Below are 26,486 nucleotides of genomic sequence, written 5' to 3'. Positions count from 1 at the left end.
AAGGTTCTGTGGACAGATCTTCTGAAAACCTGGTCTGTCTTCCTTTGCAGGTTAAGGACTTTTTTTTTCCATTGCTGCTCTCAGGAGTATTCCCTTGTTTGTGTAGTTTGTGAATTTGACTATGATATGTCTTGGTGATCACCAGCTTTTGTTGAATTTAGTAGGAGGCCTCTGTACTTCTTGGAGTTTGAGGACTGTGTCCTTCCCCAGATTAGGGAAGTTTTTGGCTATGATTTGCTCAAATAAATCTTCTGCCTCCTTTCTCTCTTCATGTTCTGGGACTCCTATGATGCCTATGCTCTTACATTTTAAGAAGTTGCTGAGTTCCCTAAGTCTATCTTTGTGATCTAATACCTTTCTTTCCCTCCTCTTTTCAGCTTCATTATTCTCCATAATTTTAATTTTCTATATCACTGATTTGTTCTTCTTTATCCATCCTCATTTTTATAGCATCCATTCAGGTTTGCATCTTAGTTATAGCATTTTTAATTTTAGCCTGACTAGACTTTATTTCTTCTTTATCTGCAGTGTGGTATTCTCTAATGTCATCTATGCTTTTTTCAAACCCAGCCAGTATCCTTATAATTGTTGTTTTAAATTCCAGTTCAGACATCTTACTTATATCTGTATTGATTAAATCCCTGCCTGTAACTTCTATGTCCTGTTCTTTCTTTTCGGGTGAATGTCTCCATCTCATTATTTTGTCCAGGACAAAAAAAAAAGAAAAGCTAGATCCTAAGTGTGTTGCTCTGCTTGTTAAAAGAAGCTAGACCCAAAAAATAAAAGTAAAAAATATATATACATTAAAAAAATGAAAATAGGGACACTTGGTTGGCTCAGTGGGTTAAGCCACTGCCTTTGACTCAGATCATGATCCTGGGGTCCTGGAATTGAGTACCATGTCCTTGCTCAGCAGGGAACCTGCTTCCTTCTCTGCCTCTGCCTGCTGCTCTGCCTGCTTGTGCATGCTCTCTCTTGCTCTCTCTCTCTCTCTGACAAATAAATGAATAAATGAAATCTTTTAAAAAGATGAAAATAAAATTTAAAAAGTTAAAAAAGAAAAAGAAAAAGGAAGCTAGATCCTATTTCCTCTAGAGCTGACGCTTTATAGCACTCTGATCAGTAGATTTGGTCTGAGCAAGGGGCTTGGTGTAAGTAGCTCTGGTCTCCACTTGGTGGTGCTGTTTAGCTCAATGAAGTAGTCAGTGCTGGTGGGCAGAGGGCAAAATGGTATGACTCCACCTTCTCAGCCTGGAAAGGAGAGCTCGCACCTGCCACTCTTCAAGAAGCCCTCACAGAAGAGCAAACAATCTCCCCTCTTGTGTCCCTGTCTTCACCGTTTCTGTGTTTGAGCTGTCAGCCTGCCAGGCTGTACAGTACTCCTTGTTTAATCTCTGGTACTTGGCTGGGTTTCTAAACTCAACAAATTTTAGGGACTCATGTGGCGAGGTCATGGGCTGATTCTCTGGGGTAGCGTCTGGCCACACTTTTTCCATTTGCCAGCCTGTCCCAGGAAAGTAGTTGCACAACCTCCCAGTGGTTCAGAGTTTATGGCAAAGCAGAGCAGAAAGGTGCACCAGGATTCTCTGCTCTCAGCCAGCATCCTCGCTTCTATGCCTGGGAACAGTACAGCATGTTGGCACCATCCATTCTTCTGTCCCCAGAGAGGATTTGCTACTGCTCCCAAATGCACTCCAAGCAAGGGAAACTTTTCTCCCTGTGGGAACCAGGGGATCCTCAGACCACACTGTCTGCTCCTAGGTTTCTACTCTCCTTCCCCATAGGAACATTGCTAAGCTAGGCACAACACGGCAGTGGTGGACTTCTAAAACTTCAGATTTTATGTTCTGCTGTTTAGGATAACTTATGGTAGTCTCTGAAGCAGGCACCCTCCTTTCTGCAGCCCCTGCAGCTCTTATCTCCCCCAAATCAACTGTCCATTGTTCCTACCTTCCATGATTGTACTTACAGACTTGCAGTTTTAGTCTCTCAGTCCTCAGATTGATTTCTTTGGTATTTAGAATGATTTGATATTTATCTAGCTATGTTCAAGGGATGAAGAATGCTTAGGGTCCCCCTACTCCTCTACCATCTTAACTCCTCCTATTTTCTTTAAGATTAAAACAAAAAGCATTACCTATAGAAAATTCTAGTCCTTGACCATGCTATCATTCTTTGAGTTCTGCCACTGCCAGAAAATAGTGCTACTTGACATAGTTTTAAAAAGAAGTGAAAAATGAGTTAGCTTATGCCCTAGAGGTCTGGTCACTTCTATTTCTGTTACCAGTGCCCAAAACCCAATACTAAGTATCACAAACCATGAAATGCCACCTCTTCACCATCCTTTCTCCTGAGTTTCTACATTTTCTTTCCTGCAGTTTCCTCACATCAAATCCAAGAGAAACAGGAGGGAGAAAAATACGGACTCAAGTAGGATTGCAGATGAAAATGTGACTCATTTTTATTATACAGGGACATATAGACATATCCTAGGATTTGACATTAAATACTATTGTCACGGTGCACCTGGGTGGCTCAGTCAGCTAAGCATCTGCCTTCGGCTCAGGTCATGATCCCAGGTTCCTGGGATCAAGTCCTGTGTCCAGCTCCCTGCTCAGTGGGGTGTCTGCTTCTCCTTCTATCTCCTCCCCCCTGCTTGTGTTCTCTCTTTTGCTCACTCTCTCTCTCTCTTAGATACATACATACATACATATATACATACATATTTTTAAAAATAAAAAGTGTCACATAGGGTATGTTTTAGTCATATTTGTGTTAAAGGAAAATTCTACAAGATAACTGCTGACTTCTGTTTCCTCTTTTCCACAGCCCTTATTGACTATAATTAACCACACAACTTAGTTATCTACAGGGTTTTGCTTATTAAGTGCCTCCCTCTGATAGAATATCAGTTCCTAGAGGGAAGTGTTCTTTTTCTCTTTACTTCACTGGTGTGTTCCAAAGATTAGAACTGTATCTGGCATATAGTTAGCACTCAATAAATATGTGTTGAGTGAATAACGAGGCCCTGGCAGGCTGGACTGCTGCTACTGACAAGTCTAATACGATGCAGAGAAGCAGCTACTGACTTTTATAGGACATACATCACTGGTGACCTGCTAAGAGCACTGTTAGCAGAGTGTTGGGGAAAAACCTGACATGAGAGGAGCTAGGAGAGAGAATGTGGAGAAAACAGAAGATGAGAAAGGAGACAGCAGTGAACATAACTACTTGGATGTGTCTGGAGAGCTTTGAGGGGTGCTAAGAAATTCAGGGGTGCTGGCTGGAGGGGTTGTGGGGCCAAGAGTTTTCTTTTAAACATGGGTGGTAGCATGTAGATGGAAATTACATGGAGAAAGGGAGAAAAAGATGACACAAAAGAGAAAATCAGTACTTGCCAGTGCAAAGAAAAGTATTTTAAGAGGAGAAGGATTTAGGGTGCAAATAGAGGCATGTCATAAAGGGAAGCAGGCACATTTCCTCCACTGAAGCTAAATGGAATTCAACGTTTGTGGACAAGCAAGTTGGTAGAATCAGCTGGGAGGATGAGGAAGTTGTCCAAAAAGAGAAGGATGAGGAAATGTTGGCAATTTCAAGTAGAAATAGTATGTGACTACCTCCTAGAGCAGGAAAGTGCATTTGTTGGGAAGGTGGTTGCTTATATTAGAATAAGCTGTTGTGAGGGGCACCTGGGTGGCTCAGATCATGACTTCTGGGTCCTGGGTCTGGGTCCTGGAATCGAACACCACCTTGGGCTCCCTGCTCAGCAGAAAGCCTGCTTCACCCTGTCCCACTCCCTCTGCTTGTGTTCTTTCTCTTGCTGTCTCTCTCTCTCTCTGCCAAATAAATAAATAAAATCTTTTAAAAATATTTCAAAAAAGAGAATAAGCTGTGGTGAAAGTTGGCATTTGTAAAGGCAACATTCCATCCTCCCCCTCAGGCCAGATTTGCATCCAACATTCTCCATCCCAATGAATACGCATCATTGCTCATGCAGTTGCTCAAGCCAGGAACCTGTGGTCATCCTCGGCTCTTCCCTCTTCCTTGACCTGTGTGTGTGAATAATTACCAAAATCTGTTTGGACACTTTTCTGATCTGTCCACTTCTTTCTATCTGCACTTCCACTTTCTTAGATCTGGTTACCTGGTTATCTGGTGAGGAGGTTTCCTAACTGGTTCTCCAGGCTCTAGTCCTGTTCACTTTTGTTCAGTTCTCCATATTATAGCCTGAATGGTCATTCCAAAAAGGAGATCTGATCATTATACTCCCCTTCCCTGGTCAGTGTCTTCCCACTGCCTCAGGTTAAAGGCGAAAATTTTCAACTTGGTGTATAAAACCCGTCAGGCCTTGGTTCTGCCTACCTCTCCATGAAGACAAAGACAGTAGAAGAAACAATAGTGATACGATTTTCAAAATTATAGAGGTAATGGACTAAAACTACTGATGTGGCAGACCAGAGGTAAATACTTTTTATGATCATGAATTGTTGAGCTGACAATCAAAAGGTGGAAAATTGTTTACATGCAACAACACACAGATATATAATAAAGAGTGCTACCTAAATTAATGACAGAGAAGAACACTGGCAAAAAAAAATATTAAGCATACATTGAAGATTAGGATAGAGTCTGGAGGAAGAAATTTTATCTGTAAAACTTATGGTAAAAAAAAAAAAAACCTCAAAATAGGGAGTCCAGCCACTGCCCAAAGTTACAATTTGAATATCAAAAAAATAATTATCCAGTGGATTTGATAAAGTCCATATGTCTTTATATAAAGATACAAAAGAGAAAGTCAAAAGACCTCATAGGTCATCATTTTGAGATGACTTGTAAATTGACTTCTTATTTTGATAATGGGTAACTAAAGATAATTAAATATTTATCCAATTTTCCTGTAGTAAATATATCTTAGAGTAATGGTACAGCTCCAACTGATGAGGGAAAATTCTATTTCACAGAAAAAAGCCAGCATCAGAATGTAGAAGGAATGATAAAATCGGAAAATCGTCATTTTGTCCCCTCTATTAAAATTATTGATTTGGTCAAGGATGTTCAGTTGTTATGAATACATTTAGGTATATGATTGCTAGGAGCTAGACATGTTAAGGACAAAATAATACCACAAAGCTCATATTATTGTCGTAAAGGATACAAAGGGTATTAATTACTGGTAAAAGTCTCCGGTTCCTATCCTAACTCAGGGATTAGGGCAGCAATTAGTTAATATATTATAATAATATATCACTTGTCAAATATGGGATATGTTCATATGTACTAATGTATATTAATAATGTATTTCTGTGATAGGTTGAAAATGCCACGTGAAGCACAATATCATCTGTTATATATCCTAGCTAAAATAAAAGCTTAAATTAATCAACTCTTTAACTCTCAGGTTTCAATTTCAGGGCTTGAAGAACAAGCTTAATGGCCTGACAAGGTAGCAAGCTGGCAAGCTGAGAGAGAGGACAACTGACTGGGTCTCTTTAACAAGTAAGAGTCATTAAAAGAAAAAAGAGGGACTGTGCTAGATCCAGACACTTAAGGGACATAAAGGCAAAACATGGCCTTGGATTGGGTTGTCATTTTGGAACAAATTGTGGAATTTGAATCTGGGATAAGTGTCAGACAAGATGAAAATGTGTTGACATGGAAAGCTGGGAAATGTTAAGTAAAATACGAAGATTTGGGAGGACATACACTAAGGTGTTAATAATGGTAATTGCTTGGTTGTAGGAATATGGCATTATTTTAGTTTTGCTTCTGTTTGGGGGGTAGCATTCTATAATGTAAATATTTTATATTTTATAATATTTTATAAACTTTATATAATAGAATTATTATTATTACTATTATGAGGAGAAAGAGGGGGAGGAGGAGAAAGAAATGTCAAAAAAGATGGGTGAAGGAGAGCCTTTGGGCAGGTGGTGAGGCACAGAGCCTCCATTTTGGCAACGGGTCCACAGCTGGGATGGAAGTCCTGGATCCTGGGTTTTTAAAAAAAATTTATTTTATTTTTAATTTAAATTAAGTTAACATGTAGTGTATTATTAGTTTCAAAGGTAGAGTTCAGTGATCCATCAGTCTTATACCCGGTGCTCATCACATCATGTGCCCACCTTTAAAAAAATTTTTTTATTATGTTCAGTTAGCCAACATATAGTGCATCATTAGTTTTTGATGTAGTGTATTCATTAGTTGTGTATAAGACCTTGTGCTCATCACGTGTGTCCTCCTTAATAGCCATCCCTTAGTTACCCCATCTCCCCACCCCACCTCCCTTCTGTAACCCTCAGTTTGTTTCTTGGAGTCCAGAGTCTCTCATGGTTAGTCTCCCTCTCTGATTTCTTCCCATTCTGTTTTCCTGTTCTCCCCCTATGGTCCTCTGTGCTATTCCTTACATTCCACATATGAATGAAACCATATGATAATTGTCTTTCTCTGCTTGACTTATTTCACTTAGCATGATCTCCTCCAGTTCCATCCATGTTGATGAAAATGGTAAGCATTCATCTTTTCTGATGGCTGAGTAATATTCCATTGTATATATGAACCATATCTTCTTTATCCATTCATATCTTCTTTATCCATATGTTTAAGGGCATCTTAGCTCTTTCCACAGTTTGGTTATTGTGGACATTGCTGTTATGAACCTCGGGGTACATGTGCCCCTCTTTTCACTACATCCGCATCTTTGAGGTACCTTTGAGGTACCTAGTAGTGCAATTGCTGGGTTCTAGGCTAGTTCTATTTTTAATGTCTAGAGGAACCCCCATACTGTTTTCAAGAGTGGCTACACCAGCTTGCATTCCCTCCAACAGTGTAAGAGGGTTCCCCTTTGTCTACATCTCATCAATATTTGTTGTTTCCTGTCTTGTTAATTTTTGCCATTCTAACTGGTGTAAGGTGGCATCTCATTGTGGTTTTCATTTGTATTTGCTTGATGTCTAGTGATGTTGAACATTTTTTTCATGTGTCTGTTAGCCATTTGTATGTCTTCTTTGGAGAAGTGTCCATTCACATCCTCTGCCCATTTCTTGACTGGATTATTTGTTTTTTGGGGTGTTGAGTTTAAGAAGTTCTCTGTAGCTCTTGGATACCAACCTTTTATCTGTAATGTCATTTGCAAATATCTTCTCCCATTCCATGGGTTGCCTGTTAGTTTTGTTGACTGTTCCTTTGCTGTGAAGAAGCTTTTTATCTTGATGAAGCCCTAGAAGTTCATTATTGTTTTTGCTTCCCTTGCCTTTAGAGAGTGTCTTGAAATAAGTCACTGTGCCCAATGTTGAAGAAGTTACTGTCTATGTTCTCCTCTAGGATTCTGAGGGATTCCTGTCCCACATTGAGGTCTTTTATCCATTTTGAGTTTCTTTGTGTATAGTGTAAGAGAATGATCCAGTTTCATTCTTCTGCATATGACTGTCCAATTTTCCCAACACCAGTTATTGAAGAGACTGTCTTTTTTCCATTGGGCAGTCTTTCCTGCATTTTCAAAGATTAGATAACCATAGAGTTGAGGGTTCACTTCTGGGTTCTGTATTCTGTCCACTGATCTATGTGTCTGTTTTCATGCCAATACCATGCTATCTTGGAGATCACAGCCTTGTAATATAGCTTGAAGTAAGACTTTGTGATGACCCCAGCTTTGGTTTTCTTTTTCAACACTCCCCTGGCAATTCAGGGTCTTTTCTGGTTCTATACAAATCTCAGGATTGTTTGTTCTAGCTCTGTGAAATATGTAAAGGTATTTTGATAGAAATTACACTGAAAGTCTAGATTGCTCTGGGCAGCATAGACATTTTCACAATGTTTATTCTTTCAATCCATGAGCATGGAATGTTCTTACATTTCTTTGTGTCTTCCTCAATTTCTTTCATAAGCATTCTGTAGTTTCTGAAGTATAGACCCTTTTCTTCCTTGGTTAGGTTTATCCCTAGGTATCTTATGGTTTTTGGTGTGATCGTAAATGGAATTGATTCCTTAATTCCTCTTTCTTCCGTTACATATATAATGCAACTGATTTCAGTGCATTGATTTTATATCCTGCTATATTGCTGAGTTGCTGTATGAGTTCTAGTAATTTGAGGGTGGAAACTTTTGGGTTTTCCACATAAAGTATCATGTCATCTGCAAAGAGAGAGAGAGTTTTACTTCTTTGTCAGTTTGAATGCCTTTTACTTCTTTTTGTTGTCTGACTGCTGAGGATAGTTCTTCTAGTACTATGTTGAACAAAAGTGGTGAGAATGAGCATTTCTGTCATGTTCCTCACCCTAAAAAAAAAGCTCTCAGTTTTTCCCCATTAAGAATGATATGCACTGTGGACTTTTCATAGATGGCTTTTATGATATTGAGGTATGTTTCCTCTATCCCTATACTTTGAAGAGTTTTAGTCGGGAAAAGATGTTGTATTTTGTCAAATGCTTTTTCTGCATCAACTGAGAGGATCATATGGTTCCTGTCTTCTTTTATTAATGTGTTCTATCATGTTGATTGATTTCCAAATGTTGAACCACCCTTGCATCCTGGGAATAAATCCCACCTGTTTGTGGTGGATAATCCTTTTAATATACTGTTGGATCCTCCTGGCTAGGATATTTCTGAGTATTTTGCGATCCATATTGATCAGGGATATTGGTTGTAATACTCCTTTTCGAAGGGGTCTTTGTGTGGTTTTGGGATCAGGGTAACGCTGGCCTCATAGAATGAATTTGGAAGTTTTCCTTCCATTTCTGTTTTTTGCAACAGCTTCTGTAGAGGAGGTATTATTGCTTCTTTAAATATTTGGTACAATTCTCCTGGTCCATCTTGTCCTGGACTCTTGTTTTTTGGGAGGTTTCTGATTACTGCTTCAATTTCTTTAGTGGTTGTTGGCCTATTTAGATTTTCTATTTCTTCCTTTTTCAGTTTTGGTAGCTTATAAATTTCCAGGAATGCATCCATTTCTTCCAGATTGCCTAGTTTGTTGGCACATATCTGCTGGTAATATGATCTAACAATTGTCTCTATTTCCTTGGTGGTAGTCATGATCTCTCCCTTTTCATTCATAATTTTCTTGATTTAGGTCCTTTCCCTTTACTTTTGGATAAGTCTGGCCAGATGCTTATCAGTCTTATTAATTCTTGAATCAACTTCTAGTTTTGTTGATCTGTTCTACTGGTTTTTTTTTTTTTTTTTTTTTTTTGGTTCCTATTCACTGATTTCTGCTCCATGCTTTATTATTTCTCTTCTCCTGCTTGGCTTAGGTTTTATCTGTTGTTCTTTCTCCAGATCTTTTAGGTGTAATGTTAGCTTGTGCATTTGGGATTTTTCTCTTTTCTTGAGGGAGGCTTGGATGGGTTTGTATTTCGATGTTGGGACCATCTTTGCAGTATCCCATAGATTTTGGACCAGTGTGTTTTCATTCTCATTAGTCTCAATGAATTGTTTGTTATTCTTTAATTTCCTGGTGACCCAAACATTCTTTAGCAGGGTATACTTTAACTTCCAAGTGTTTGAGTTCCTTCCAAACTTCTTCTTCTTGTTGAGTTCCAGTTTCAAAGAATTGTGGTCTGAAAATATGCAGGAAATAATCTCAATCTTTTGGAATTGGTTGAGTCCTGATTTGTGACCCAGTATGTGGTCTACTCTGGAGAAAGTCCATGTGCACTCATGAAGAATAAGTATTCTGTTGTTTCAGGATGGAATGTTCTGTATATATCTATGAAGTCCATCTGGTCCAATGCATCATTCAAAGCTCTTATTTCTTTGTTGATATGCTTGGATGATCTGTCCATTGCTGTGAGTGGAATATTGAGGTCTCTTACTATTAATATATTATTATCAAAATGTTTCTTTATTTTGGTTATTAATTGGTTTATATATTTGGCTGCTCCCATGTTGGGGTCAGAGGTATTTAAAATTGTTAGATTTTCTTGTTGGACAGACCATTTAAGTATGATATAGTGTCCCTCTACATTCTTACTATAGTCTTTGATTTAAAATCTAATTCGCCTGAAATGAGGATTGCTACCCCAGCTTCCTTTTGAGGCTCATTAGTAAATGGTTCTCCATCCCCTTGCTTTTATTTATTTATTTATTTTTTCATCCCCTTGCTTTTAATCTGGAGGCATCTTTAGGTTCAAAATGAGACTTCTGTAGATGGCGTATGGATGGGTCCTTGTTTTTTATCCAATCTGAATCCCTGTGTCTTTTCATGGGAGCATTCAGCCCATTTACATTCAGAGTAATTATTGAAAGGTAGAATTTAAGGGGGCACCTGGGTGGCTCAGTGGGTTAAGCCTCTGCCTTCAGCTCGGGTCATGATCTCAGGATCCTGGGATCGAGCCCCACATTGGGCTCTCTGCTCAGCAAGAAGCCTGCTTCTCCCTTCTCTCTCTGCCTGCCTCTCTGCCTGCTTGTGGTCTCTGTCTGTCAAATAAATAAATAAAATCTTTAAAAAAAAAAAGATAGAATTTAGGGCCATTGTATTGCCTGTAAAGCTCCTGTTTCTATACATTTTCTTTCTGGTCTATGTGACTCTTGCAGTCTCTCTTTCCTTACAGAATGCCTCTTCATATTTCTTGCAGGGCAGGCTTGGTGGTCATGTATTCTTTCAGTTTCTGCCTGTCCTGAAAGCTCTTTATCTATCCATTCTGAATGACAGCCTTGCTTGATAAAGTATTCTTGGCTGCATTTTTTTTAAGATTTTTAAAAAAAAAATTATTTATTTGACAGAGAGAGAGAGATCACAAGTAGGCAGAGAGGCAGGCAGAGAGAGAGGGGGAATCAGGCTCCCTGCTGAGCAGAGAGCCCAATGCGGGCCTCCATCCCAGGACCCTGAGATCATGACCTGAGCCAAAGGTGGAGGCTTTAACCCACTGAGCCACGCAGGTACCCCTGTACATTCTTTTCATTTAGCACCCTGAATATGTCTTGCAGCCCTTTCTGGCTTGCCAGCTTTCTGCGGACAGGTCTGACATTATTCTGATATTCCTCCCTCCATATGTAAGGAACCTCCTCTGCCTGGGTATTCCCAGGACTACTTCCTTTGTTGTAAAATTTGCAAGTTTCATTATTATACGTTTGGGTATTGATCTATTTTTATTGATTTTGGGAGAGATCCTCTTTATCTCTTGGACTCGAATGCTTGTTTCCTTCCCAGATTAGGGAAGTTCTCAGCTATGATTTGCTGAAATATATCTTCTAACCACCCCCCCCCAACCTCCTTGGGGATTCCAGTAATTCTGAGATTGGAACATTGCATGGTATCATTATTCTCTCCAAACCTCTTCTCACTTACTACTAGTAGCCTATCTCTGTTTTCCTCAACTGCCTTCCTTTCCATCAGCTTATCATCTAGATCACTAATTCTCTCTTCTGCCTCATTTACCCTGGCTGTTACAGTATCCAGTTTAGACTGCATCTCATTCATAGCATTTTTAAATTCAGCCTGATTGATTTCATTTCTGCTCTTAGAATTTCCATATTGTCACTAATCCTTTTTTTTCAAGCCTAGCTAGTGACATTATGATTACTCTCCTGAATTCTATCTCTGACATCTTCCTTATATCCATATCCATTGTTCTGTGGCAGAGAACATTGTCTCTGCTTATTTTCTTTGTTGAGAGTTCCTACTCCTAATCATTCTGTTGAGGGATGGTTGAGTGAATAAGCAGAGTCCAAAATATCAACCATGACCCAAGTAAGATTCACCCTAGCAAAATCCAGAGTGGTCTGAAGCTACTACCAAAAAAAAACCAAAGCTAAAATAAAACACAAGTATAAGATTTTTAAAATTTCAAATTTTTTAAGAAGGTAGGGAGGGATTGGGAGGACATCTCTCAGTGTTGACAAATCAGGATGTTTCAGTTGTCCCTGGGTGTATTTTGGTCTGTGTTAAAGGACACTATGTCCCAAAATTATAAGGAAAGTAACACTTGTGTGTATGTGTATGTGTGTGTGTGTATGTACACATATGTGTACATACACACACACATAGAGAGAGAGGTAAAATTGAATAGTGAAAAGACTACAACATGGCATATATCTATAAAAAATATAGATGTGAAAAAATACAAGTTAAAAAGCTACTACAAAATATAAGTTGATATAATAAGCAAGGAGTTGAAATGAGAAGATAAAAAGAAAAAAAAACAGAGGAAAAAGCATAAGAAAAAGAAAAAAACAAAAAGAAAAGGAGAATTTAATCTGAAAAATAAACAAGTCATGAGGTGACACCTGGAACTCAATATATAATTTTCCCCTGGTGTTGGTATTTTACAGTTTATGGGATCCATAGGATTGTCATCCACCTGTTCTTCCAGCTTTTCTTCTGGGGAAGGGTCTTGCTGGGCTGTTTCTCAGATAACCCTGCCTGTACAAAGTTGCCCTGCTGCCTGTCAGGGGGATGGATTATGTGGAAACTGGTCTTCTGTGTGACTTTTGTTACCTGGGGGCTTTTTACTCCTCTTTAGAGGACAGAGCAAAAATGGCCACATCCAAACCTTTGGCTCAGAGCAGAAAAATCAGAGTCTGCCTTTTAATAAACCCTCCAGGGCAAACAGTCTCCGCTTCTGCATTCACCACTGAAAACCACAGCCAACCCTTGTGTGTGCCCACAGCAACTCTCTCAGAGGTAGTCCCAGGGGCCCAGGAGTGACACTACCCTTTGTGCTTCCAAAATTGTGAGCAGCTGCAGGCTCACGTGAACACCCGAAGCTCCTGGACCATGTCTGTGCACCACTGTAAAACCTTTCTGGGCTGCCACCACTTTGCAAGTTTTTGCCAGGTCCCAGGTGCAGGATGAAGATTTTTTTCAGGCTGCCCAAGAGAAGAGCAATTATCGACAGGCCCAGTTTGAGGTTTATGGCGATCTGAGCTGAGTCCCTTCCTGGGCTGGCTGACCATAACCCTTCCTGGCTCCATGGCATACATACTTTACTGGTTCAGGGACCCCCGTTTCGCTCTGTGGCTCCTCGTATCCCAAGTCCACAATGTCATTTCCAGAGCCCCTTTCAGAGAGACGTCTCCGAGTAGATTCCTAAGCATTCCAATTTTGTGCTGTGATGTAATATCACGTTCCAGGAGCCAGCTTATGGATGCTCCCTCCCTGTTCTGTTTATCTTCTGATATCTCCTGGAAGATTCATTACTCTACACATCCTACACATACAAAAAGAGGTTGCTTTTCTGCTTCTAGAGATCCAGATATATATATATATATATATATATATATATATATATATATATACACACACACACACATACATGTATACACACACACACACACACACACACACACATACATATACACTTACATTTCAGGCTGATTTCATGGGTGTTTAAGATGGTTTGGTAGATATCCAGCTAAATTCAGAGGACAAGCTGAAACAGGGTCCCCTACTGGTTTGCCATCTTGCCTCCTCCCTTCGCAGATCCTGGCTTTTTATTTCATCCATTACACTGCATCTAACACAGGGAATAAGACTCGTGAACAAGCTATCCCCAAATAGAAAAGTTTTACAGACAATTTCTACCTCTGGATTCCATGAGAAGGGGTCTTACCTTCTGCTCCTTTATCTAGGAGCCCAGAGAGCTACTAATAATATTTCTCATGATACCTGAGAAGGTTTTTCCCTGTCAGTCAAAGTGCCAGAAAAAAAGTTCTCAGTCTCCTACCATGCCTATCTTCTGATGCCTTTATTGTGGTCTAGGTATAGAGAGATAGAGGAATAGTTCTGAGGAAGCTGTGGCTCTTCATTTTGTTCTTGGTTCCAAATGGCTTTGTGGCAAAACTGGGTTATAAGAAAGAGATTATGCATCTTAATTATGGTCTTAAAATTTAAATCCAACAAACAGTTGAGAACGTTTAGAGTGAACTCAGAGTTAGCAGGCCAGAAGTAACCCAAGGACTGTCCAAAGCCAATCCCCAGCTCTTGTTGCCATTGGCGTCACCAGAGACACATTTCAGGCCCCAAAGTGGATCCTTGATCAGATTTGCCCTGGCAGGTGGACCCCCTAGTCAATTAACCACACATGAAAGTAAAAAATTCTCACCTTTTCCTCTGTGGAGCCTAGCCTTACCAGGATACCAAAAACAAAAACAAAAACAAAAAGCAAAACCATTAAATAAGCTGACAGATTTTTTTTTTTTTTTATGTTTCAGGGGACAGTTATTAGATTATGATTCTATGTAAGTAATATTAGGGCTTTCAGAAAAGTTTGCATCCTTGATTTTTCCCCCTGTTATCATCTTCCTCTCTATTGGGAACTTCCACTCAACAAGACTATATACTCAGTGTGAGAAAGTCTAGGTCATGTAAAAGCAGCGCTAATAAAATAAATAAATAGGGGTGCCTGGGTGGCTCAGTGGGTTAAGCCTCTGCCTTCGGCTCAGGTCATGATCTCAGGGTCCTGGGATCGAGCCCCACATCAGGCTCTCTGCTCAGCAGGGAGCCTGATTCCCCTCTCTCTCTGCCTGCCTCTCTGCCTACTTGTGATTTCTCTCTCTGTCAAATAAATAAATAAAATCTCTTTTTAAATAAACAAATAAATAAATAAATGTTTTGTAGCTAGGGAGTGCCTTCTGTATATTCCTAACATTAAAGAAAATACACTAGATTATCTTTAAAGTTGTGAACTCTAAAATTCTGGACTGCATGTATGGTTATAACATTTTAAGTACTTGTGCTCCATCTAGAGGAGCAATATAGAAAAATCAGTCTGTCAGCTTTTGTCAAGAGTTTTGACATTAAATTCTGGTGTCATTTATTTTTTGTAAAGATTTTACTTATTTATTTGAGGGGAGAGGGGCAGAGAGAGAAGCCGACCCCCCGCTGAGGAGGGAGCTTGACTCAGAGCTCCATCCCTGGACTCCAGGATCATGACCTGAGCCAAAGATAGAGGCTTAAATGACTGAACCACCTAGGTGCCCCTCTGATGTCATTTATATGAGAAAGAACCCATTTGGAACTAGTCAGGAAAACCTAGTTTCAATTAACTATAAGTTGTAAATTATAAAAGTAATAATTTTCCATAATTATATCACTCTAATGTTTGTTTTCAACTTGAAATATATCCTTCCAGTTTTGACTGCAATACACTGAAAATGTTGGGTCCTGTTTTTCTCTCTTACTGTATTTTGTATGTAGTATCACTGTAATCATGATTCCTTGGAGGAAATCCCAATCATTCTTCCCATTGCTGGTTGTTTCCATTATTTGACAATAACTACACGGAACATCCTTCTTGCATGTAGCATTTCCACGTTTGGGATTCTGTTCTAGTACTGAATGTTAGACATGAAAGCACTGAATCAAATAATATGATCTTTTTTTGAAATGATAGTACATACTTTCTTATCACTTTCTAAGAGGGTTATACCAACTTGTATATTATCATTAATGTATGAAAATACTAATTCCAGGAACCCTCTCAGCCCTGGGTATTAGATGTTTTATTTATTAAATGTTATTAAGATGCTTTCGAATGTTACCTTATGGTTTCAATTTGCATTGCTTTGACTTTTGGTGAGGTTGAGCATTTTTCCCAGATTAAGAGTTTTATTTCATCTTTGGAGAATTTCTGTTCACATTCTTAAAGATTTGTCTTTTGGGGACTTAACATTTTCTTATTCTGTGAGCTCTCACTGTTAATGACCACTACTACCACCTCTACTAGCTAGCTACCATTTGTTTAGCAGCTATAATACGTCAAAGACTGTGCTCACAGCTTTATGTATATTTTTAATCCTTGTCACACCCTGCAAGGAAGAAGGAAATTGAGTCTCAGAAGAGCTACATAGCTTACTTAAGGCCATGTGACCTTTAAGAGGTTATTTTTCTACTATAGCTTCTGCCTCATGTAAAAATAGATCTTAATTTTCTAATGAAGATATTAACCCTTTGTTATACTTTCCCTAGGCTTATTAGCACTTTTATTTTAGCTATTGTTTGGATATAACAGAAGTAGCATCTAATAGTGTAAACCATAAATTCTTTTCAAAGCCAAACCTATCAGGGCTTTAATTAGGTAGTACAGAATGGCCATTTAAAGTGATAAAAAGATAGGACATGCTTGTATTTCTCCAAAGACAAATTAGGGCCTCATTTCAAATTGTTAAACAGTTATTTGCCTATCATATATTGACTAATCTTTCTTTTCTTCATTGATTTATGATGCATTTTTTGTCATTCAATAATAAGATCTATATTTGGACCTGTTTTGTTGATCTAGTTATCCTTTGTACAAATACTATATTGTCTTAATTACCTTATCTTTGTAAGATGATTAAAACAGAATAGAACTAATCCTCCCACAACTCTTTTTTTTTTTCAGAATTTCTTCCCTTTTTATTTTCCAAATAAACTTTCAGATCATTTTGTCAATGTAGGCAAAAACATATTTTTCTTTTCTTTTCTTATTTTATTTTATTTTTTCATTAACATATAATGTATTATTTGTTTCAGGGTACAGGTCTGTGATTCATCAGTCTTACCATATTTTTCTTTTAAAGAAGGAACTCAAAGCAATAGAGATTTTGATTGGGTTACATTAAACTCACAAATCAAATTCAGACATAGTTATTTTCATGTTCAGTCATCTTAATCAGGAATAAATATCAGGCCAATTTCCAAGTCATTCATATCTATCTATCTATCTATCTATATGTATTTTTTTTTAATTTGAGAGAGAGTGAGCAAGAGAGAGCAGGAGTGAGGGGGGTAGGGACAGAGGAAGAGGGAGAAACAGACTTCCTGCTGAGCAGGGAGCCCTATGTGAGGCTCGAGGCTCGATCCCAGGACTCCAGGACCGTGACTTAAGCCAAAGGGAGACAACTAACTGAGCCCCCCAGGTGCCTCTATATATATGTGTGTGTGTGTGTGTGTGTGTGTGTGTGTGTATTTATATTTATATATTTTAAGATTTTATTTATTTATTTATTTAACAGAGAAAGACACAGCGAGAGAGGGAACACAAGCAGGTGGGTGGGAGAGGGAGAAGCAGGCTCCTGGAGGAGCAGGAAGCCTCATGCAGGACTCAACCCCAGGACCCGGAGACCATGATCTAAGCCAAAGGCAGACACTTAATAACTGAGCTACCCAGGCGCCCCTATTTTATATTTTTAATATAATTTGTATTTTCCTCTTCATGCGTCACAATATACCTTGTTAAGATTATTCCCAAACATTATGTGTGTTTTAATTGCCATTGCAAACAGGACCCATTTTGTTTGTTTTTGTACAGGTTGCTGTTAGTATAGAAAAATGTTATTGATTTTTTACATATTTTATATTTTTACATATTTTATATTAAGCCATATTTATAAACTCATTCATTTTAACAGCTTGCCAGATGATTCTTATATATATATATATATATATGAATCATCTGGCAAGATTATTTAATTTTAAAAAAATTATATATATATATATATAATTTTTTTTAAAGATTTTATTTATTTGAGAGAGAGCACACAAGCGAGGGAAGAGAAAGTGTGAGAGGGAGAAGCAGACTCCCTGCCATGCAGGGAACCTGATGTGGAGCTCCATCCCAGGATCCTGGGATCATGACCTGAGCTGAAGGCTGATGCTTAACCAACTGAGCCACCTGGGTGGCCCCTTTTGTATTTTCTAGAAACAAATAATATTAGTTAAGAATGATGCTTTTCCTTCTTATAAAATTCTGTGTAGGAAAGAATTAACATAGTAGGTCTGAGACAGCTATCTTGGAAGACCTGCTTACAGGGTTAGCCTGTGGCTGGTTCCTGGGAACTTGGATTTGAAAAGGGTTCCCACTGTTCCCTAAGTGATAAAGGTTGTTTACTGTGCCTACACTGTTTGTACAAGCAATATTGGTTTGTGCTGAACACCTGCTTTCCCTGTAGGAGTCTGAAATTTTGATATGTACCAGGCAGAGGCTGCCTATGTGAGCAAATCCCAATAAAATGCTTGGACACGGATCCCTAATGAGCATCCCTGGAGGACAATACTTCACCAGTATTGTCTGGAGGGATGAAGCATGTTTGTGTATTTCCACTGGAGAGGACTCTAGGATGCTTGTGCTTGGTTATCTCTGGACTTCACTCCATATGCTTTCTCCCGTGGTTTATTTGCTTTGTATCCTTTCACTCTAAGAAATCATTGCCATGAGCACAACTATATGTTGAGTCTTGTGAATCCTTGTAGAGAATCCTTAAAACTGAGGGTAGTCTTGGAAGCCCCCAAATTTGTAATGCTTATCTCTTCCCGGTGATGTTTTTGTCAAGTGTAGGTATCAGCATAAATGGACCTGTTCTGCCTGCCTTCAGAGCAGAAAGGTTTGGACCTTCCTGACTTCATTTCCTGCCATTCCTTTCAAAGGCCTATGCCCCAGGAGCTCTGGGGGAGAGGAGCAGGCAGTGGTGGTCCAGTGGAGACCTTGAAAATGACAGCTGCCTAATGGTAGCCTACAGTTGCAAATTTCTATCAGTGTCATATCTCCTTTATCTTTTTTTTTTTTTTAAGATTTTATTTATTTATTTATTTGACAGAGATCACAAGTAAGCAGAGAGGCAGGCAGAGAGGGGTGGGGGGAAGCAGGCTCTCTGCTGAGCAGAGAGCCTGATGTGGGGCTTGATCCCAGGACCCTGAGATCATGACCTGAGCCGAAGGCAGAGGCTTAACCCACTGAGCCACCCGGGAGCCCCTCTCCTTTATCTTTAATTTTGTTTTGTGTTGTTTTCCCCATTAGTTAACTTTGTCTTTCTTACCTCTTTCTTCACTGCCAAAGAATCAGCTTTTAGTTTACTTACATATATATATATTTTAAAGATTTTTTATTTACTTATTTGAGAGAGAGCATGAGCGAGGAGAAGGTCAGAGAGAGAAGCAGACTCCCGTGGAGCTGGGAGCCCGATGCGGGACTCGATCCTGGGACTCCAGGATCATGACCTGAGCCGAAGGCAGTCGTCCAACCAACTGAGCCACCCAGGCATCCTTACTTACATATATTTTTTATCCTTTATTTATCTTTATCATTTTTAAATTCCACTTTGCTTAGGATTTGGATTCTTTTCTAAAATTACAAATAATGCAATTCTTTTCCCCTTTGTAAATATTAAAATTATTTGTTGCTATAGATTTACCTTTAACATGCAGAACTGACTACATCCTATATATTTTTTTATATTAATGGATCTTGTTTTAATTATTTATTGAACTATTTTAGTGATCTCATTTAAGAGATTCCCTTCCTCTTCCCAGAGTTGTTTGATAGCCTGAAAACTTCAAAAAGTCTTATTTTGGGGTGGCACCTGGGTGGCTCAGTGGGTTAAGCTGCTGCCTTCGGCTCAGGTCATGATCTCAGAGTCCTGGGATCAAGCCCCGCATTGGGCTCTCTGCTCAGCAGGGAGCCTGCTTCCTCCTTCCTCCTCTCTCTCTCTGCCTGCTTGTGATCTCTCTCTGTCAAATAAATAAATAAAATCTTAAAAAAAAAAAAAAAGTCTTATTTTGGGTAAGCAGGCTAGAATATTCAGGCTAATACTCCAGATGAAAACAACTAAAAAATGTGCAAGGATTTCAGAATCTGAAGAACATGAAAAAGATGGTAAGATAGGAAGGCTTTATCAGGCCAAAATCTAAATGAATATGGAAATTCAGAGGGGAAAAGCAGAACACAGATGTTGCTTTTGCCTCTGAGAATATCTGCCAACTAAAAAATCTTGATTTTTATTTTTTATGTCCTCTCAGGGTCCACAAGTTCAGAATTCAAGTCTAAATTCAAGTCTAAATTCTGGCAAAGATGGAGAGTATCATAGGAAACCTTCCCCCATAAGGCTAGGATCCCAAAAGGCTATTTCCTCAGATTAAGAATGAACCAGAAGTAAACCCTGTCTTTCCCTCTCTAATCCCCACCCCCAGAAAAATATAAATACTTTGATGCTGAATAGTGCAGAGGGAGTAAATAAAAGAAAACCCAATCCTAGGGAAGTTACAAGCACATGCTGGTAGGGATTGTGGGTTTGTGACTCCAATTCACCTCACCTGGATGGTTCAAAAAAGCATTATGCCCTGATGGGTTTAATGTAGTCTTGAACCGACCACAGGTACTTATCAAACGCAGTTCCTCTCTGGAGGAAGAAGCCCCCATTTTAGGTGTCAGAAATCTTAGCAATATGGGCCATTAGCATAATGATCAAGCTCACCAGGAAATGAGGAACCAGAAGCCAGAATCAACAAAAACACCTACAATGGCTTCAGGTATCGTTCATTATTGAAATTCTCATTTTGAATTCTAAGAACCAAAAAGATCTGGATTACCTAGAATTTCCACACTGTACAAAATTTTGGCACACTCCAGCCAAAGTGCAGAACTCAAGAACTTAATAGATTCAGATGATGAAACTCTCATAAATCAATAATCAAAAGACAGATAACTTCTTATAAAATGGGAAAAGACCCTCACAGAGCCTTTACAGAGGGCTAGTGGAAGGCCAATAAACATATGAAAGGCTGCATATCAGGAATATGCAAATTAAAACCACAATATGATACCACTGTTCCCAGAACAGCTAAAGTGAAATAGGCTATATGAAGAACTGATGAGCCTGTGAATTGACTAGAACTTTCAAATACCGCAGTAGAAGTAGAAATTGATACAATCCATTTTGGAAGACTGCTTGGCAGTATTTACTAAGGATAAAACTTTATGACCTAGCGATTACGTCACAGTTACATCCTTAGTAGAAATGCATGCATGCGCTCCCCAAAGACGTGCACTGGAATGTTTATTACCATTTGTAACGGCCCGGTTAGAAAGAACTCATATGTCCATCTACAACAGAATGATTTAATCTAGTGTAGTAAATTCATGCTGTGGAATACTATATACACTTGAGTGATGAGAATGAACAAAACTATCCGAACAATATGGGTGGATTTCATAAACATAATGTTGAGTGAAAAATGCCAAGTATAGGGCACCTGGGTGGCTCAGTGGGTTAAAGCCTCTGCCTTTGGCTCAGGTCATGATGGTCCAGGGTCCTGGGATTGGGCCCCGCATCAGGCTCTCTGCTCAGCAGGGAGCCTGCTTCCCTCTCTCTCTCTGCTTGCCTCTGCCTACTTGTGATCTCTCTCAAATAAATAAACAAAATCTTTTTTAAAAAATGCCAAGTATATCCTGTGTGATCCTATTTATATGAAGTTCAAAAGCAGAGAAAGTTAATATATGATATCAGAAGTCAAGAAAGTGGTTACCCTTTATGAGTGAAGTTGGTAGCTAAAAAAGGAGTTTTGAGGGTCTAGGATTTTTTTTTCTTTTCTTTCTTTCTTTTTTTTAATCATCAAATGCTAAGTGAATTTTATTACTTATTTCTACAACTTGTGGCATAAATAGTACAATGATATACAGTTTGGTTATCCCTTATTTGAGGAGATTTTTGGAAACCCTTATATTTTGGGCCCATAATCTCAGGTTTTAACATACCCCAGAATCTAAAGAATTAGCTATATCATTTTACTATACTCTTTTATGTATCTTAAGTACGTTTTCTTTCATCTTTGTGGATCTACTGAAATCAAAGAATCCGAACTGCTTGTTTGAATTTTTTGTTTTGAATACGAGGAAGTGTATTACTCTCTGCCCATGGTGTAAAATGTTACAACGACAGCTCTGAAGATTGAGGGCCCTGTACGAAATCGAGACTCAACAGCCTCCCTTGGCCAGCACTGTGTGGTTGATGCTGCTTAGCCCCTCTACACAATCATCAGAAAGCGTGATTCATGCTGGTGTCCTTTGTAAATATAAGCAAATTACAGTGCATCCGCTCTGAACATGTCACTGCTTTCCCACAAATGCCACTCAGCACCGACTATGCTTCACGGATCTCTGACCTTTCCAAGTGAAGGGGAAAAAAAACCCAGCTTCTCAAACTGTAGCAGGCACTCTGGCCACAGGAATGAATAAAGCGCACAGTATAGGAAACAGAATCAATGGCATTGTAAGAGTGTTGTATGGTGACAGCTGGCAGCTCCCCTTGTGGGGAACAGAGCATTAACGGATAGAGAAAACACTGCTGCACACTGAAACTAATGCAACATAGTGTGCCAAGTATACTAGTATTAAAAAAAAAAGAATTCCTGGAGAGGCTGTGGTAACACAAGTTCCTGGGATCTACTACCACCAGTTCTGATTCAGTAGTTCTGGGAGGGGGCCCCCAAATTTACATTTCTTTCTCTCTCTCTCTCTCTCTCTTTTTTTGTTTGTTTTTATTTAAATTCCCATTAGTTAACATTCAGTGTAATATTAGTTTCAGGTGTACAATTTACACCAACACTTACATACAATAAGGGTCTGGAATGCTGATGGTATTCTGTTTCTTAGTCTGAGTACTAGTTACTTACTTGTGTCTGCTTTGTGAAGATTCATTCCATCATCTGATTTTAATCTGATTACTTTTCTCCATGTACATTATACTTTAACAAAGGTAACAAAAAGAGATACTGAAGAAGACCGAAGTAAATTGGGAGATAAACCTAATTGATCAATAGATCCAGTATAATCTCATTTTTTTTTTAAAAAAGGTTTTTGTTTGTTTGTTTGCTTGGTTTTGGTGGAACTTGGAAAACTTATTTAAAAATTTATATGGAAACACAAAGGAGGGCCTGCTTCAAGAAGAACCAGATGGGAGGTCTGAATGAACCAGGTATTATAAATCTATAGTAACTAAGACAACAGGCCATTGGAACAGTACAGAGAGACCAGAAATGGAATACAAATCTAGAAACTTGCTATGTGACCAATATAAGACCTTTAATGTTAATGGGGAAAGAAAGAACTTTCCAGGAAAATTTCAATTGGAGACAACTGATTATTTATATGGTAAAAATACAAAACTAGTTACCTACATCATACCATATGCAAAATAAATTATAGTTAGATTAAAACCTAAAAGTAAAAGGGTGCCTGGATAGCTCAGTTTGTTAAACATCTGACTCTGGATTTTGGCTCAAGTTCTGATCTCAGGGTTGTGAGATTGAGCCCCGTACAGGGCTCTGTGCTGGGCATGGAGCCTGCTTGAGGTTCTCTCTCTACCTCTCCCTCTGCTCCTTCCCCTCCTCTAAAAACACCAAACAAACCCCAAAGTAAAAGATAAAACTATAAAGCTTTTATAGAATAATATAAAAAAAAATTTCATGATTCTAGGCTAGGAAAAAAAAATTCTCAAACAAGACATGAAAAAGCTTAATTATGAGATAAAAGCTTAATAAACTAGATTTGAATAAAATGAAAACTTGTATTCATTAAAAGTCACCATAAAGATACTGAAAGGAGCAATTACAGAATGGAAGGAGATTTTTGCAACACACAGAACTGACAAAGTATCAGTCGGTCAGACATCTTCAGTAAGAGAAGACAGACATTTTATGAAAAATCTAGGTGAAAGACTTGAACAAAAACTTTATAGAAAGAGAACTTCCGGGTGCCTGGGTGGCTCAGTGGGTTAAGCCTCTGCCTTCAGCCAGGTCATGATCCCAGGGTCCTGGGATCGAGCCCCTCATTGGGCTCTCTGCTCAGCAGGGAGCCTGCTTTCTACCCCTCCACCCCCCACCTGCCCCTCTGCCTACTTGTGATCTCTGTCAAATAAATAAAATCTTTTAAAAAAGAAAGAAAGAGAACTTCCAAAGAGCCAATAAATGTATGAAAATGTACATATGAAAAATGTATGAAAACATCATTATTATCAAGAAAGAAAACACATTAAATCCTTAATGAGATGCCATTACAAACTAAACAGAATGGCTAACACCTATAAAGTCCAAAAATAGAAGCAAAGCGATGGGAGCTACCACACAAGGCTGTTGTGTGGTGTAAACTGGAAAACAACTTTTATAAATAGTAAAATCAGAGGTACACATACCCTGTAATGCTGCCATTCCACTCCTAGGTATATGCTGACACAGTGTGTCCAACAGAATACATGATAAGTATAGTCAAAGTGGTACTATTTGTCATAGGTAAATCTGGAAACAACCCAAATGTTCACTGACAGCGTTTATGATATAGTCATACAACAGAATGCTATTTGCCAATGAAAGCGTATGAATTGCAGCTACACATAGAGCAAGGCTGAATCTCAAACAGAATATATCATGAGTGCTGTCCAGAACCCCTTTCCCAGGCCAGGGCTCCAGTCCTCAGCTCCTGTATTGGTTGCTAACGGCTCACAGCTGTCCCCTGCTCTGGACAATTGCCCTTGGCCAAAAGGGCACCCCTAATAAACACAGGCCAAGACTTTTTATGACATGCTGTCACAAGTATCTCAGTGGGACCACCACCATACTTTCCATGCTCCAGAGCTCTGTTGGGGATCAGGCTGAAGCAGAGACCTCGTCCCTGCTTAGCTCCTATCCCTGTCCCGCTTCCCTCCCCCACCTTTCTCCTGAGACCACGAGCTCCGCAATCACATACACCTGAATCCCTTTCCTCGCCTTTCCATGTGAGGAATCTGACCCGAGACATTTGGCTAAGCTAGAGAGAAAGACGCGCGAGAGAGTACACATATTATATGATACACACATTGGTGGTAAAATAAAGCCAAAACGTGGGCACCCCCAATGTCAGAATAGTGTTTACCTCTGGAGCTGTGATCAGGGAAGGCACACCACGGGCTTCCGGTAGTGGCATGTTCTAATTCTTGACCTGCACGGTGTTCCCGTGGATATTCACTTTGTAATTATTATTTAAATTGTATGTGCAAGTTTATGCACCACTCAGCATGTATGATATACACAAAAGAAGAAAAACTTCCAAGTAATTAAAGAGTTTTTGTTGCAAGTTAAAATAAAAACATATTAGAGAAGATGAACTGTTTAATTCGTGCTTTCTTACTTTTGTTGAGATTTTCCTTGTAGACGAATATATCAAGGCTTGTAAATAAGCTATTTCATGTATCACATTTATCAATAAAGTACACTCTGTATTCTTTTTTTAAGATTTTTATCTTTAAATAGTCTCTACACCTAACATGGGCTCAAACTCACAACCCCAAGATCAAGAGTCATATGTTCTTCCGACTAAGCCAGCCAGGCGCCCCAGGCTATGGATTTTTATGTCATTGGTAGATCCATAAATTTAATAATAATGATTCTATTAGTTATTTATAACTTCTGGAAAAATTAGCCCCAAATTAAGCAGCATTAAGAAAACACTTTCTCTCACCATTTCTGTGGGTCAGTAGTCCCGGCACCGGGCAGAGCTGGGTCCTCTGGGTCTCTCCCGAGACTGTAGTCAAGGTGTTGGCTGGCACTGGAACTACCTCAAGGCTGAATTCCGAAGGCTGCACTTCCAAGAATGCTCAGCCGGTTGCAGGATTCATTTCCTTGAGGGCGAGTTGTCCTGGGGGCATCAGCTCCTTGTGGGCAGCTGGCTGAGCGACCTCCCTCCTTTTTTTGCCTTGTGAGCCTCTCACAGCGAGGCAGCTGATTTCCATTAGAACAAGCAAGGCAAAAGCCAGTCTTTTTTGTTGACTTAATCCAGATGTTCACATCCCAGTTCTTTTTTGCTGTATTCTGTTCATTAGAAGCAAGTTCCTAGGTCCAGGTCACACTTGAGGGGGAAGGATTACACAAAAGCACAAACACCAAGATGGCGATCACTGGCCCCTCTATTAGAAGATGCCCACTACAAGTGATACAAATCACCAGCTGGCTTGTCCATTGTAGCTTGGAGAATTGCTAGCTATTATTAAACCAACAAAACCCTGACAGATACTCGTCCCTCCAAGATCACAGTACACAGAATTTTGCGTGCACAAAGTAGCTAGATCACAAACTACCATCTAACAGCCAGAAATTCTGTTCCTTCTGACTTTGATTTGGGGCTCCTGTTTCAAACACTGTTTATGTTCTCTGCCCACCACAGTTTTACATATGGGATGGATTTTCCTCAGTTATACAAGCTTCTGGTTGAACCTCTCTGTATGAGCTACTCTGGAGAACCAACGCATGATTTTCTTGAGATGACTTTAAGACCCCAAAAGTGAACTGTGAGTCTGTATCATAGCCTATGCTTAAAAACAGACCATCCTGAATATACTTTTCCTACCGAATACAAATTCAAGCTTTGAGTTATGTGGCCCCAGGAATATATATTTAAACAAATTTCTTTTTGCCTCTTTGATCTACCTTTGATTGATGGGAGGGAGGCATGAAAATCATCCATGCCAACAGTGATTTTTTTTTTCATTCCTCATGTTTCTAGTGTTTTTTCTTTGTATTTTTATTGTCACATTATTTTGCTAAAATAAGTCCATGCTGTAAGGTATTCACTACTGATTGCACCTTATAGGCCCAAATTGATTTTTTTAACCACTTAACCATTTAAAACTTTTACTGCCTTAAATTCTACTTGGCCTGATACTATTTTTATTCACATTTGAAGGATAGATCTTTGGTCCCATTTTAGTTTTGGTGGGTCATTTTATTTTTCATGTGCCAATCATAATCAGTAAATCATTGATTGCTCTTT

The 26,486-nt window shown here is 39.1% G+C and overlaps 1 protein-coding gene across 1 annotated transcript in view; it reads right to left on the bottom strand.

Annotated features, from left to right (window-relative positions):
• Positions 1-5,843: 5,843 nt before the first annotated feature.
• PTGDR (prostaglandin D2 receptor) overlaps positions 5,844-26,486 on the bottom strand; it is a 34,746-nt gene continuing 14,103 nt past the window's right edge. The window contains exons 3-4 of the transcript XR_004285987.1: positions 13,298-13,448; positions 5,844-5,990 (exon numbers count right to left, since the gene is read on the bottom strand). The gene's annotated coding sequence lies outside the window, so the exon portion shown is untranslated. The remainder of the gene's footprint in view (positions 5,991-13,297; positions 13,449-26,486) is intronic.

Source organism: Mustela erminea, chromosome 5, assembly GCF_009829155.1.
Source record: "Mustela erminea isolate mMusErm1 chromosome 5, mMusErm1.Pri, whole genome shotgun sequence".
Classification (NCBI taxonomy): domain Eukaryota; kingdom Metazoa; phylum Chordata; class Mammalia; order Carnivora; family Mustelidae; genus Mustela; species Mustela erminea.
Note: the sequence above shows the minus strand (reverse complement) of the source record. Positions and strands in the feature narration are given on the sequence as shown.